Genomic DNA, 14,826 nt, shown 5'->3' with positions numbered 1-14,826 from the left:
TAGACTTCAAGCCCCAATTCTATGGTTTTTAATCATATGTTTTGCACATTGATTGTTTATGTGTAGCTTTCTTATGTTCCTTTGTTTATTCAAAAATTTTGGCTTTGTAGGGGTAATGTGTCTTCCAGTGTTTACTATGTTAGGTTTAAATTAAAATTCAGATTTATTGTCCATTTATATAATATTTGATACCTTGGTGTGATTTCCCAATACAGTTACAATGTTTATGGTGTTTATAATTGCAGTGGTATTTTCTTTTGTAATAAAAAATCCAAAGTCAATTAAACAAATTGTAGACCTGATATTTTTCATTTATGTGAAGTACAAGTCTACCTGAGTCTATAATGTGAGCCATCCTGCCTTTCACATTTGTTTCCTAATTTTTAGAGAAAACTATTTTTTGTAGATGTTATTGAAAGTTGAAAGAGCAATAAAAGTCTGCATAGCAAGTTGTTGGCTGCTGTTTTTACTGTTATTAGGAGAAGCTACAGGTCTTTCTCTGCTTACAATGGGAACAGGGAGGAAGGGAAAGGAATGGCTTCTGCTTCCTGCTTCTCAGTCCTTCATATAGAAGAGAAAGACAGAAATAACATGTTTTTATGATGACATTTTTATAGTTAGGAAATGTTGAAGGTAATTTCTTTCAAAAACTGGTCCAGTTTTTCCTTCAGTTTCAAACCTAGAAACTTGTACTATGTGCTGTGTTATCATTTCCCTGATAACACTGACCTTTCTGCTCAAGGCCTGTTCTCTTTTGGCTAATTTTGTTTTGATTTGGATTGTTTTGCCGTTGCATGTAACACTTTGCTCCTGTTTTCCATGCAGAGAGCCTTGAGCCATCTTATAAATTTGTTAAGCCATGGGAGTGAGATGAAGACAAATGTCTATAGCTTTGGAGCATTCTGTTAGAGTTGAGAGATACTTTACACTTACCATACAGGCTGTTTACCAGGAAGGCGTTCCTCTCTAAGGCTGTTTAAGTGGTGCTGCTGCCTGCTCTGAGCTTGAGCTTGCTCTCCTCATGATGGGCCTGTTTTTCCTGTGCTTGCAACGGAGATGTTTCCTGTGTTTGCAAAATGTTTTCTGCTTTTGCTTTTCTTTCAAAGCCCATCTAAAGGTCTACAACAACGTCAGGATCAGTGTAATCTCTGTTATCCCCCCTTCCCGTGTGTGTTTGTGTGTGTGAGAGAGACAGAGACAGATAGACCTTTTAATAGGCCACGGATCTTGAAAGGGTATTCAAACATTTGATATTGGGATACTATGTTATCTACCAAGTACATATTTGAGGACCATACAATCAAGTATCAAGTTACCCCGCCCCACCAAAACATGCCTGAAATTTTCTTTTCATAATATTGTAAGTTTACTATTTTGTATTGGACTGTACTGAATGTCAATTCTGCAGTGCTCATGGCCTCTGGGCCACAGGTTGGACACACCTGATATTTTTAGAAAGTTTATAATGCAGTTTTGTCTCAAATTGATCCAAATATCTTGGTGTAGGTTTCATTTCCCTTTATTTTCTTTTAGTTTTATGTTTTAGTGTGTGTGTGTGTGTGTGTAAGTGCCCACCAAGACCAGAAGGGAGAGTGTCAGATGCCCCAGAGCTTTCTTGCAGGCAGTTGTAAACTGATGTCCATGTTGGGAACTGAACTCCTGTCCCCTGCAGGAGGAGCAAGTGCTCTTAACCACTGAGCCATCTCTCCAGTCTGGTTATTTTAGGCTATAATTAGGACTCAATATATTATACTTTATGTAGTTTAGACATTCATTTCAAGATAGTAAAGGAAAGAAATAAAAACAGAAAATGGGCAAGTGTCCTAAGATGGAGCTGCATAGCAGGGTGCACCAAACTGCTCCAGCTTGTCTCTTATGGAGTCATGGGTGCACATCACACATCCTGGGTCCTTACATTGGGGCCTTAGCCTCTGGGGAGTCACGGGTGCATATTTTACACAGTTTGGGCTGCACCCTTCCATGTTTGGAGATAATCACCTGTCTTCCAGAGCCAGAGTGCCATGCTGTCTTTGATGGAACATTCATGAATCGTCAGGGTGGTCAAAGTAGTAATTTCACACTTACTTTCTGGGGAGGTAGAAAGGTGGGAAGGAAGCACATTGGGAATCCCACTAAAGACAAGTCCGTCTTCAGCTAGTCACTTTGACTCCCTGTTTGGTAATTCGTTTACAGAACTGTTTTCTACTCCAGCTTTACTGCCTTTTGTCTTTGGTAGAATTAGCACTGAGGGTTTTATGCCTTCAACTTAGTGCTGTGTTTGCCTTAATTCCCATCTCCTCCCCCATGCTTTCAATTCCAGTTCAGAACTGTACTTTAAAGTTTTTATGTGTTGATTTTTGTTTTGATGTTTTTTGAGGCAGTGCCTCAGGGATCCTAGGCTGACTACAAACTCCTGATCCTCTTACTTCTATGTACTGAGTTGCCCCAAACCCCAGTATTCCAAGACTTCACTGGGTAGGTTCCCTATACCCGAGGGCACAGTCAAAGCTGCAGCCTTGTGTCTTGGTGCTACAGAGTCATTGTAGGTTCTGCCATCTCTCTGTCATTAGCTGTCAAGCAGCCCATGAAATGACTTGTGCTCACCAAAACATCGACCACTCAGTTTGGTACTTTCAAAAGCTCTGGTTTGCCTTTTTACGGGCAATTTTACTGCAACTCGAATTTCTATTTCAAAAAAATGTTTTACAGACGCTCGAAAAAAGTTGTGTGACTTTGCAAAGCCACCCAATGACCTGGTGACAGGCATCTGATAGAAAGCTCTTGCACCTGGGGAACGTGTTGCCCCAGCATTTTATGCTTGAGACTTGTGCTGTAGCATCTTGAAGTAATTTTGTGCACAGAAAGGATAGGTACTAAGAAGGCGACGTGACCCACAAATCAAGTTCCAGGTCCTTCTCAACCCCCAAACAGGAAGCCGAGCCTGTGCCCTGCTTCGTTTCCCCCTTTAATCTTTGAGAACTGATTTGCAGTCCGTGATAATTCTTGGAGCACCTGAGGTAAACCTTGTTTAGTTTGGATTCCAAGCTCCTTCTGACCATAAGATACAGCACACCAAGTTTAGGTCCTCGCACCCTGAGCTTCACCGAGCGTTCTCTGGTTGCTAAGGTAGCAAGCAGGGTAGGCGTCATCCGTTGCTATGGCGCTACTCCCTACCTTGCAGCGTTGTCATTCCTGATTGGCTGAGCGCCCGGGGCCGTGGAGGAAGAAGTGTGAGCATTGGTTTAGTCTCTCTGGGCCAGGAAAGGAATTGACTGAAAAAACCAACAGGTGTCTGGGAGGGAACTGGTTTGAGTTCTCTCGGGCTTCTGCAGCAGGACGAGGAAGATGACTTGAGGTTGGCCTGAAGGAGGGCCGCCCTCCTGCGCGGTGAGTGGTGCGGACGTCCTTGTGCCCAAGGCGGCAGGACAGTCTCCCTTCCCCTGAGGCCATCTGCAAGGACCTTCCCGAGGGGGCGACGTCAGCCTTGGGGTCAGTCGGCCAGAGCGTGCCTCCTCAAAGTAGATAAGCTTGTGCTGAAGAGCGTGTTGGGAGGTGCGTTCCGCGTTGCGCGGTGCTTCCAGGAGCAAAGGGCCTGGTGTGGGTAAACAGAGCTGGTATCCCTCAGCGCTCATGCCTCTGGAGGCTTAAGATCTCCTTTGTGAGTAGCACACTCCTGCCTTCCTTCTACAGGGTGGGCTCTGCTCACCTCCACCTCAGTACCTCCCCTTAGGTAACTTCTGTTACAGCTGGGAAGAAAGTCTTCACCGACGCCTAGAAAGCTCCCCTCAGCCAGAGCCCAGCACCCAGCTGCAGTTGTGAGCTTCTCTCAATGCAACCCTACCCCCCAGACCCTACTACCTTTGGACTCCTATGGGTGCTACCACTGTCTGCATTCCCACAACCACATCCTTGACACCACCTCATCCTCTATAAAAAAAAAATCATCTCCACAAAGCTGTCTCGGGTTCCACCAGTCTTTGATTTCATCTATCTATCTATCTATCTATCTATCTATCTATCTATCATCTATCTATCTATCTATCTATCTATCCATCCATCTATCTATCTGAATATAATATATACGTTCCAGTATTACTGATTGTGGTCCATCCTTATCCATCCAGTCCACCTGCTCACCATTGTTAGACCGACTTATCTTTTATTTTTTTAAGTGCCAAGGAATGTTTCCCTTTTTCACTGGAAGCCCATCTCCCCTACTTCTCTATTTTCCAGTCTTTGGTTAGCCAACACCAACTCCATTTTAGCTAGTCACAGAACGTGGTTCATGCCACATCTGGCTGTCTCAACTGTTCCCATGGTGCCGAGAATGGACTGCCTCTCTAGTGTAGTTCATGCACTTCCCCGTCCTTGTCTCTGTGTTGCCTGATTGCTTTGCTGTCTACAAGCATGAGAACACTGACTCATTCGTGGTTCAGCATCCAGCTCAGACACCTAGCAAGTGCACTCGGTATGTGCTCGATAAAGAATGAATCTCATAAGAAGTTATCAGCTTCGCAGAACACTCACGACTTCTGGAAAAGTCAGAGCTATCCTCTGAAGTGAATGCCAGTTTAGGGATTTTGCTTTCATTGTAAAGGTCTGGAAGTTCTTAATTTATGCCCAATCTTATGCCATAATAATTTTGATGAAAATCATATGGTGTGATTTAAGAGTATTAGAGAGAGATAATACAGTATGGTTTGTAAGACCTGAGGTCCATGCAACTTAGCATTTTAACTCTCTGCCACCTACCAAATCAGTGTCCCCTAAACTTTTTACCTGTGCCCATAATGAGAATGGCACCTACCTCGCTGAATTACTTTAAACCATCCCAATATTAAACGGATTCCAGGCTTAGTGACACACACATGCAGTTCCCATGCATCTGAAAGGAGTGAAAGCGGCATTTGTAAAATCTCCACAATCAGTTCACAAAGGATAAAATGACATGTTTGATGTAGCCGAGAGTGGTTTGCAGGATACCATCTCATCGTTAGACTGCTTGGTGTGCGGCCTTAGCTCCGATGCTAGAAGAGACTCTTTAGCTTGGTGACTCCTTACTGAAGAGTCCAGGGTCAGGCCCACGGATAGTCAAATATCGTGCAACCAGTAAAGGCTGTAAGAGATGGACCAAGAGTCCAAAATGTGACTCTGTCAGAACCAGCCAGGCCTTGAGGCTCAGGTCGGAGATGTAAGGGTGCAGAGCACCCTAGAAGCCCATTGAAACGGGCAGTGTTCCTAAGCACCCTAGTTTTAGGCTGTGAAAAAAAAAAAGCTAACACATTCTGCTGGCCCGAGAGTACCCACCTCTAGTGCCAGCAAATACGAAGATGAGGAGGCAGGAGGATCAGAAGTTTGAGCCAAGGTTGCGCATATCCGTTACTTTTCTGCTTATCTGAACCATATGCCTGGCAGGAGGGTCAGGGTTCAGGGAAGAGTCCTTCCTGATAGGGAAGGTAGGGTCACAGGGACATGAGCAGCTGGGGCCTGAAGTGGCTTCCCACACTGCATGCAGGAGGTGGCCGTTGCTGTGCTCGGTGATGGCCCCCAGCCAATGGGATGGTACTGCAGACATTGAGGGCGAGTCCTCTCTGGAACACCTGCACAGACATAGTGTGCTTTATCAACAAGCTCCTAGCTAGTTCTTTCCTCCCCTGCCTTTGCCTTCCTTCATCACAGGTCTCCTGTAGCCAAAGCTCGCTTTATACCCCTGATTCTCCTGCCTCTGCCTTGTGAATGTTAAGTAGGTGTTTCACAACACAACTGAGCTGAAAAATTAGCTTGTCTCAGAAAGAATGAGATGGGTGGGACATAGGGGAGGGAGAGAAGAGCCTGGTGTAGGGACATACATATGCCTGTAATCACAGCTTTGGGGTGGGGGCCAGGGAAGAAGAGCCTAGAGAGTGTGGGGTTAGCCTGGCAGCCTGGGGAGACTGTCACAAAAAGAAGTGGAGGGGAGGAAAATGGAAAGAAAACCAAAACCCCGCAGGCCCTAACTTTGGTTGTTGTGGGAAATAGCGGAGTAGTGCCTGTAGCTAGAGACACTTGAGCCAGGAAATCCCAGCCTGCTAGACAGGGCAAGCTTTGGAAATTTCTTAATCTTTTGGTATGCAAGTTTCCTTACCTATAAGATGGGGTGGTTATAACAAATTCTTCGACTACTGGTTTCCTAGAAATAGCAAGCGTTGACTATTTGTGTTAAGTTTTGCGTAGGGCACAGAGGCAAATGTATGGGGGAAACAGAGCATCAGGATAAGGGAGACAGCATAGTTAGGCTCGGTATAGTAGAAAGTAGACTTTAACATACTCATTCAGACCTAATATAGATCAATATTTTTTTAAAAAAGCAGATGAAAAGCATGAGTGTTAACTCTGAATGAAATGGAGTACTTCTCACTTGTCAAATAATTCCTTATTTTTTTAAAAATTACTTCTTTAGTTTATTTGAAGCAGGATCTTGCTATATAGACTAGGCTGCCCCCAGACTTACTGTAGAGCCCAGGCTGGACTCCAATTCACAGTGATCACAGTTTCCAGCTTCCCAAGGGCTAGGATTGCAGCCCTGAGCCCCCACACTTGAATTATTTGAGTCATGATGTCAGACTTTGTCTTGTGTCCACTAAACTTGGTTAACAGTAACAGCGACAGTTGTCGATGTCAAGAGCTTAATAAATCTTGATATTGGAATTATTTTTAATGGAACCTAAATTCTAGGCTTAAAACCACCATGAGATTCAGAGTGACAAAATGATTTAGAAAGGAAGGCGTTCCTATGAGAATTAAACTCAGATTAACTCCAGGCAGAGCAAACCAAGCCTGGGCTACCAGGAAATGGTCGCTTTGTGTTCTTCACACTTTGCCAGTGTTTGGGGTTAGTTAATTTGGAAAGCGTGGCTAGAAAAATGAATCTAGGAGAATCTAGACCTCATCCATCACCAAGTCTGTCATGTCCAGTTAGGTAGTCTAACCCTAGGGAGTCACCTTCTCAAACATGGAACTCCCAGAGGTGGGGACTGGCCTGCACAGAGTGGTACATGCCTGCTACCCTCGGCGTCTTTTCTTTAGGAAATCCTGTGTGCTGTAAGGACACGTGAGGTCGCCCACATTTAACATAGCAGTCATGTTTTCTCTGTAAAGAGCCTGCACCACGCCAGCTCTGTAATCACTGTATCAGCCAGGGCCACATTTTCATCTGCTGGTGTATTTCATTATGTTCCCCCCATCTCGAGATGATGATGCTCTAGTTATCCTTGGCACTTAGAACTCATGTTCTACTTGGGACTTTTCATTAATATCCGGGGATGTCCTGGAGCATCCAGGAGATAACGTCTCTGGAGAAGCAGGTTCAGGGCCCAGTGTGAGCAGCAGCTGGCGGGTGAGGCAGGGCCTTGGATGGCAAGCAGCACCTCACCAAGAGAGGAGAAAGCAATGTTTCATTTGCTTCATTTCATTTCAGATGCTTCATTTCATTTGCTGGGAGGGAACAGTCACTGGAGTGAGGAGCCATGATGTAAACTTGCACTGAGTCTTGGTGATGAGATTAGAAAGAAGCTGGTGAACATGAACCATATTTAGTAGAAAAGTAGTCAAGGCTTCATGACCAAATGCCAGATATGAGGTTTAAAAAGGGGGCCATTGTGTGTGTGTGTGTGTGTGTGTGTGTGTGTGCTCTATATCAAGGGATTCTCTGCTCTACTTGAGACCAGTTTAGCTCTTCCTTCTGTTTCTTAGTACAGTTCATTTGAGTTTTATGATTTGTTTGAATTAAGCCAGGTAAATTCCTCCTTAGCCATGTTAGTTAGCCATGGAGTAATGGAATAAGATAATAAATGGAATCACTCACATACAGATACATTTTAATTTCAGAGAAAGCCATTGTTCCCACCCCCTTTAGGGCACCAGGACCTCCACATCCTTATCCTCGAAGCTCCCATAGAACATCCAATTAGGTTCAAGCATTCAGCGACTTTACCAGCTCCAAAGCTCCAAATGTTTGCCCAATCCTCCTCTTAAAATGTGTTCATTTTAATCACAGCCATGCCATGCTTACAGTGTCTTTCCACTGCAGCTTGCTTTCCTTTGCTATGACCCAAAGCAACTCAGGGCAAGAAGTGTTCATGTGACCTATACTTGCACGTCGCAATACGTCACCGAGGGCAGGCTGGTCAGGAACTCAAGACAGGAGCCTGAAGAAGAAACCATGGGACAAACATTGCATGCTGCTCACTGCTAGATTTCCTACACAGCCAGGTTCAACTGTCTATGGGTGGTGCCACCCACAGCGGGCTGAGCCACCCCACCTCCGCCGTCAGTCAAGGCAGTTTTCTCACAGGCATAGCCGCAGTTCAGTCCCATCAAGCTAACTATTTAGTTGAGGTTCTCTCCTCCCAAGTGACTGGTTAGGTCCACTTGACAATTAAAAACTAGCCAGCGGAAGGGTGCCATGTTTTTATTTGTGGAGTCAGTCAGTAAGAAGACACTTAGGGCACTACTTCAGTCTTTTCTTTGGTGAATACAATCTCTTTCTAGATTTTTCTGGTTTACCTTTCAAATATTATTACTTACTATATCCCCTGTCCTTACGCAGGGCTAGAGGCCACAGGTTGCACAGTTGACAATATGGCAAGCACCGCCAAAGATAGTGGAGAGAATTCTAGACTCTATAAGGAACATGGAAATTATGAAGATGCAGTGGTGTCTGTTGTCACACGCTCGGACTTTAGGCAGGCTCGCACTGATCTGGGTTAGTCCTAGAAGACAAGTGAAAGGCGGCACTTTCAGGACGATTTGCCATCACTGTGCGTGGTTGGCAGCTGCTACCAAAACACTTACATCCGTCCAACCTGCCTCATCCGAAAAGATAGCAACCAGGGCCAAACCAGGAAGTAAAGAACCCGAGTTTCTCTCCACATTTTCCGTAGCAGTGTTACAGTTTCAGAGAAGATGTGGAAGAGAGGCCAGTACATGTGCATATATTAGTCTTTTAAAACTATGTTCAGTCGCTTCCTGGGAGGAGCTCCAGCCTTTCAGTACCTAGCAAGGGGTCCCTGGGGAAATGTCATGTCTCAATGCTCCAAAAGCTAAAAGCTGCTTCTACAATTTGTCCTCCCCTACTAGGTGGAGTTGCTTATGTATAACTATTTGAAGAATAAAAGGGAGAGGTCGATTGCTATTTGAAATTTGGGTTCTGTCTTTCCCCTACTATATGTTTAAATAGATATTTGATTGAAGTGTAAACTATTTACATATGAAGGCGTCAAATAATGACTCAGAAAGAAGGCAGTAATAATATGCGCTTTGCCTGACCACTCATTCCTGACCTTGGATACTGTACCAGCCAAATCTTTGTTTTCCATTGTATGAGGGTATTAAAATACACCATCTTACACACTCCACATGAGGACTGGGATAAATGAGGAGGTGTTTGTAAGTACCCCAGAATCCAGGAGATTAAGTTAATGCAAACAGCAATTGTCTTTGCCCTTTACTAAGGGCCAGTTCCAATGATTTCTTACCTCCCTGTTATTTCAGAGATTTCCTTTGATATATAGATCATTAAGGTGAACTGGGTTCTGTTTTTTTTTTTTCTCTTCTAAAAGTTCTGTGTGGTGTTGGTTAGACACATTCCACCTCTGGTCCTTAGCTTTATCATCTGATAAATGATGGGTAGATATCAGTATGGTAGCACCAGAGAGGGTGTTTTCCTTCATCAGAATGCATGCACGCTTCCCTCATCTGCTGCCTTTGCTACTGTATTTGTTTGTTTGCTTATGAGAAAGGGTTTCTCTGTGTAACTCTGGGCTGTCCTAGAGCTCATTCTGTAGTCTGGCCTTGAACTCACAGAGGTCTGCCTGCCCCTGCCTCCCGAGTTCTGAAATTAAGAGTGTGTGTCACCATTGCCTGACTCTGCCTATTCTTCTTTAAGCCATACCATGCTCCTGATTATTTTAATTTTAGGTATTATAGCCCTACTATATGTCACATGTAAATGTTATGTCAGATGCAGGGGTGAGGAGAAAAAGAAAACAATCAGACCCAGAGCATAATGGTTCGTAGATTTTATATGACTCGGTATATTTTCCTCAGCGGCTTTACCAACTATGTCTCTACTCAAAAGACTGCCCTTGGCCTCCTCTATGTCAGATTAGAGGATGGAGTCTTCCTAGCACCCTTGGCCTCTGCAGGCGCAGATTATAAAACTTGCTCAACAGGAAGACATGTAAACTGAAGTTCTTGTTAAAAACAAAACAAGGGAATGAACCCCACAATACTGGGCCCTCTTGGTGACCCAGGCTGTAGCAGCAGGAAAGCTGAGGAATTGAGTGTGGTGAGCATAGGTCTCCCTTAGCACTTGGGGGGTGGGGGAATCTCTGAGATGTTGATGGAGAGAAAGCAAAATTAGATTCTTGACTTGAGGCATGTTTAAATATCGTATACAATAGGTAGGTAGGGTCTTCTGTTTTTCTACCCTAATTTTCAGTTTATTCTTCATGATTTCTACTTCTTTCTTTCTTTCATGGTAATTTTATTAAATTTGCTTTCTATCGCTGTGATAAACATCAGGACCAAAAGCAACTCAGGGAGGAAAGGGTTTGTCTTACAAATCCCTATTAGGGTCCATTGCTGAGTGAAGTCAGGACAGGAACTCAAGACAGGAACCTGGAGGCAGGAGCTGAAGCAGAGACCATGGAGGAACGCTGCTTACTGGCTTGCTTCCTAGGACCTGCTTTTTTATACCATCCAGGACCATCAGCCCAGGGCTGGCACCTCCCACAGTGAGCTGGTCCTCCCCACATCTATCATTAGTTAGGAAAGTGCCTCACAGACTCAGATCTGATGAAGGGATTTTCTCAGTTGAGGTTCCCGCTTCCAAAATGACTCTAGGTTGTGTCATATTGCTAGAAAAAAAACTAACCAGCACACCAGTACATATGTTAAATGTATTTTCTACTTTAGCAACTCACAGACGTGTCCTAAAGCTCATGAGTGGGTTTTTTTTTTTCCTTACGGTAGAACTGTACACCTGTCTCTCTTAGCATCGTCAACTTCAAACTGAGGTTAGACAGTGTAAATTTTTAGCAACTATTGGTTAGATTAGTTAATTAATGGTGTTATATCCTAGCTAAGTTCTAAAGTGTTCATCGTGTCTTGTTTCTTGCTATGCACCAGTGACGAAAGCCTTGGCCTCTAAATCTTGATCCCAGCTCGTTTGTCACAAATATGATAACTATCTTAGAAAAATTATTTTTTTAAAGTCAATATACTGTATTTGTGCATTTCAAAGCAATTAGTTTCTCTAGAGTCTGTTGCAATGAAACACCCGTCAACTGTCAATTCTTTGCCTCTAAACAACTCTAGATTTTCCTTTACATTGAAGTGTGCAATTCTAAGACAATAGCACATGGTTTTTATTCAGGCCTGAATAACACATTAAAGTCTGATTGTGGCATACAAAAGAAATCAGAATTTTGGGATATTCGATTTAATTAAACCAACATGATATTCAATTTTCTATTTCCTACATTATTGATTCATTTGAGTTTTGATATGAGCTCTTTTGTCCATGCAAACTGGTAAGACTGTGGTGGGAAGTCTTTGGAACTCTAGGAAGTGAGGTATAGATGGAGAAAGCAGGTCATAAAAGGAATGGATCTGAAGGTTATGACTGGTCCTCTTCTCTTACTTGTCTTTGCTTCCTTTCTGTGAAGTGAGTAGCCCATCCCTATGATGTTCTGCCCCCACTCCAGAAGCAGAGGGGGAATAGAATAATGGATGGAAACCTCTGAGATAGTGGGCAAAAATAAACCTTTCTGTCTTAGGGTTTCTCTTGCTGTGAAGAGACACCATGACCACAGCAATTCTTGCAAAGGAAAACATTTACTGGGCTGACTTCAGGTTCCAGAGCTTTCATCTATTATCATTATGGTGGGACATGGTGGCATGCAGACAGATGGTACTAGAGCTCAAAGTTCTACATCTTGGTCAGCAGGCAACAGGAAGTGAACTGAGTCACTGGGCTTGAGCATATATGAGACTTCAAAGCCCTCCTCTGCAGTGACACACTTCCTCTAACAATGGCAAGCCTACCTCAACGAAGTCCCACCCCCTAATAGTGCTGCTTTGTATGAGCTTAGGGGCCAATGACATTCAAACTCCCATACTCTCCTTTTTTAGGTCATTTGTGTCAGGAATTTTGTCACAGTGGAAAATCTGATGAGCACCAAAAGTGGTACGAAGCTGCAGGGTTGTTGTTGGCACTAAACGTGATCATGTGATTTTTAAACCCTTTGGTTTGTAGGAATCAGTTTGTGGGAGGAGTTGGGAAATGGTACAGGTGGAGTAGCGAAGTCATTAAATGTAAACTAAGTGTAATGATTATTCTGGAGGGATCTCAAAACACTGACAGGTAGATAGTAAAGGCCATAGTCATGAGACTCCAATAAGAACATGGATTCCATTGGGAAATGGACTGGAGACTATTGTCTACTATTGTTTGTATTCTTAGACCTTGTGGAAGTGTGATGGACCGGGCTTGAGAGATAGCTCAGCTCTAAAGAAAACATAACACTATTCTAGAAGACCTGAGTTTGATTTCCAGCACCCACCCATGTCTCATAATCACCTCTAATTCCAGTTCCAGGGAGATCTGATGCCTCTGGCCTCCCCTGGCACCCTCACACACATGCACATACTTCACACACACACACACACACACATACACACACACACAAAATGAAACTAAAATATAAAAATTTTATGGACTAATTAATCTGGTGTAGGAAGCAAAGTTATTCCAACATTTATGTGTGGTGCAACTATTGACAGACACAGTTAACTAAATTTATAATGAGAATTGGAAGAAAATATGCAGATTAGAAAAACGTAAAAAAACCTTGTAATCACAGGGAAGCATGAAGAAATTTGGAGTTCAGGAAGTCATGGTTCCTGAGAAGAATACAACATGAAAATAATGTCAATTACTTGGCCAAAAGAATGATGCCTTGCAGACACTTTAGGAGCTGGCAAGACCCTACACATGTAGGCTAGCATATGAAAGCTGAAGAGAACACCTGTGGGCAGATCCAGGGCTACTGCAGGATATTCATTTTACCATACTCAACTGCCAAGGTCCTTAGAGGCCAATGTGACAGTAGTCCAATGAGGCCTACCTGTTGGGAAAGCCAGTGGCAGACCTTGGTGTCATTTATGAAGTGCTGCTTCTGGCAGACACACACAATGCAAGAGTTGAAAGGTCACCGAGGCTGCAAAGATATTTAAAGGGAGAAGCCCCTGAAACAGGGATGCCTGAGTTGCAGTGGAGACTCAAGGGTATTGGAGATGCCAGGAACATAGAATGTCCATTGAGGAGCGTGGCAAATAGTGAATGAATCAGCCCCGAAAGAGTGTATGTGGGCTGCAAATGGCAAGGTCTGTTGGCTGGTTGGTGTTCATACACCCTGGGCTTTGGACACTGAGCTACAAAATTTAATTTTTTTTCTGCTGACTTTCAACTTTTCTTTGCTAGTCTCTATTCCTCCATTTTGGAATGAGGATGTCTATTTTGTATCATTTCCTCTTAAAGCTGAGCCTCTTTCCTTGGGAGATGTAGAGATTCACGGGTGCCAGTGGACTTGGACTTTTAGAGGAGACTTTGGCTATGAACTTTTCAACACTGTTGGAACTGTTAGGAGACTCATGGAGGTGGCTTACATGATGTCTGCACTCAGAGATGGCTACGAGCTTTAGGGGGCAGAGATGGCATGCTGGTCTGTCTCCAGCATAGGAAGTGTGGCCTGGAAGCAAAGTCATTAGCTTGGGGGCTTGACTTGGAAGGCTATATCTGGTTCTTGATCCCCTCCCCTGCTGACTCCCACCTATCAGGTTGTGAGTAGCTTTTCACATGCTTCACCGCCATGATTCTCTGCTTCCTGGTGGCCCTGGAAGCAGCAGGACTGAGGACTATGGATCTTTGTAGCCATGAACTAGAACCTTTCAGCATGTAAGCTGTCTTATGTCAGGTGTTTTGTAATGACAGCAGGAAGCCATGAGCATCTTTATCCTTTTGTTGCTGTTATGACAACGAGAAGAGCTGAGAAGAGAAATCAACTAAAAAGCAAACAGGTCAACAACTATGTATTGGTGAACTCATATCTTTTGAGTTGGGGAGAAGTAGGATTAAAACTAACACTAGGAAAAGTAACCAAGGCAATATTAAGCTGCTGAATTCAGAGTGTTGAAATGCCGTTGGGGCTGTATTTCCAGGCAGGCCACCATCCTGCTGGATAGTCAGGAAAGTCATGAACTGTGCACGTTTGCACTGACCATGATTTTGATTGCGGTTACCATGTATTGTTCATATGTCAGCTTCCACACTTACTAGTTTTGCAAAGGACCCTGGTTCAGTTCTTGTCATCTATAGTAGGGGGCTCACACTGCTCGTTACTTCAATTTCATGCTATCTGGAGCCTTCTTCCACCTCCCCAGGTACTTACATACATGTCGTGCGTACAAATTCAGGAAGGTATACAAACACAGATAAATAAAAAAAATCCCTTAAGGAAAATAAATATTTAATAGGAAAAAATAGTAACTCTTGAAGCTGGACATGATAACACATATCTATAATCCCTGCACTAGGAAGGTGGAGGCGGTAGAGCTGCCATGAGATCAAGCCAGCCTGGTTGGTCTACATAGCAAGTTCTAGGACATCCAGAGATAGCAAGTGAGACCTTGTCTTTAAAACATTAACAAAAAAACGAAGTGAAAAAACTTCATAAAGAATTCTGGAAGTACGGCAACATGGGGACACTGACTGCTTACTTGTGA

General features: G+C 43.6%; 1 protein-coding gene across 1 annotated transcript in view; it reads left to right on the top strand.

Annotated features, from left to right (window-relative positions):
- The first annotated feature begins 3,256 nt into the window (after nt 1-3,256).
- Nucleotides 3,257-14,826, top strand: part of Nek10 (NIMA related kinase 10) — a 179,942-nt gene continuing 168,372 nt past the window's right edge. Inside the window, exon 1 of the mRNA XM_041663107.1 lies at nt 3,257-3,387. The gene's annotated coding sequence lies outside the window, so the exon portion shown is untranslated. The remainder of the gene's footprint in view (nt 3,388-14,826) is intronic.

This window comes from Microtus oregoni, unplaced genomic scaffold (genome assembly GCF_018167655.1).
Source record: "Microtus oregoni isolate MIOR12 unplaced genomic scaffold, Mior012 000013F_ref0000133, whole genome shotgun sequence".
In the NCBI taxonomy this organism is placed as follows: Eukaryota; Metazoa; Chordata; class Mammalia; order Rodentia; family Cricetidae; genus Microtus; species Microtus oregoni.
The sequence above is the reverse complement of the archived record's forward strand: the minus strand, read 5'-3'. Positions and strand labels throughout refer to the sequence as shown.